Raw genomic sequence first — 1,224 nt, forward strand, 5'->3', positions numbered from 1 at the left:
GTGGCCGCCTGGGCTGAAGGAGGTGGCCCATGTCCTGCTGTGCCACTGTCCTCAAAGGGCAGAGTCAGCCGGGAGGCCGGCACAGCTCTGAGCACACGCAGCACGGCGCGGGCCCTGCGGGCGCCGGGAGCAGCTGGGCAGGAGCCTTCTGCAAGTGACCGGCGCTTTCTGGCTTCTCTCCCCAGAGTGCCAACATCTGATCCGCTGGTGTTTGTCCAAGCACCCCGCGGACAGGCCAGCGCTGGAGGAGATCTTGCGCCACCCTTGGGTGCAGGGCAGGCGTCTTTGATGCCTTGCTGGAGCCTCTGCAGCACCCGATTACTGAGCCCCACGCAGGACTGACGGCTCGAGAAATAAAAGAACCACAAACCCATGCCGGGGTGTCAAGTCTGGTCCTGGTTAGCAACTTCAGCTAAAGAACCCTCTTGGGAAAAGGGGTAATCAGAGTGTTCCCTTCAGCCTTTGTCAAGCTTTTGATGCCTTTTCTCCAGGCATCATGGCAGTTTTGTGTCTTCAAGCACAGGCTGTAGTACAGGCAGGAGGGGCTGTAACAAGCCAAGAAATGCAACAGTGAAACAAGCAGCCGCCCTTTCAAACTGACACGGCCACTTGAGTTCACCTGAAGTGATATGTGGGCTCATGTGTGCATTCCAAGGGCCAGCAGGTGGCAGGGACAGAGATGTTGCTCCTCTCCAATGCTGGGAGAAGAATCAGAAATGGCAAAACGTCATTTCAGGTTGAGCCCTGACAAAACTCTTCCTCTTCCTTCCCCTGAAATGGGAGGCAGGGCTGGGTCTGCAGCTTCATAAGCCATGGGCATGGAGCCCACGGGAAATGTTGAGATGCTGGAGTTGCTCCCATGGTGCTGGGCTCATTGTAGCCCCCAAAATATCTTTCTCTACCCTCAAAACAACTGATGGAGATGGAAAGTGCAGTAACCAGTCTAGCCACAGGAAAGCACCCAGGTGCCTTCCCTGGCCCTGTGGGCAGGTGCCAGCTGCAAACCTGTGCCACCTTCTGTCTACTGCCCTGACCTACTAATACAGGCTTTGGGAAAAAAACATACTTTTTCATAAATGAGGAAGGGGCAGTCAATAGCTAACTCATGTAAGCACATGCACAGGTTAACTATTGAGAGACAGCAAATGTTAGTTCAGACAGCGGATGTTAATTACAAAGCCTAAGAAGCCAAATTCACCCTAATCTTGTCAAGATAGAGGGCAC

The sequence above is a fragment of the Corvus brachyrhynchos genome, unplaced genomic scaffold (genome assembly GCF_000691975.1).
Source record: "Corvus brachyrhynchos isolate BGI_N302 unplaced genomic scaffold, ASM69197v1 scaffold96, whole genome shotgun sequence".
Lineage (NCBI taxonomy): Eukaryota > Metazoa > Chordata > Aves > Passeriformes > Corvidae > Corvus > Corvus brachyrhynchos.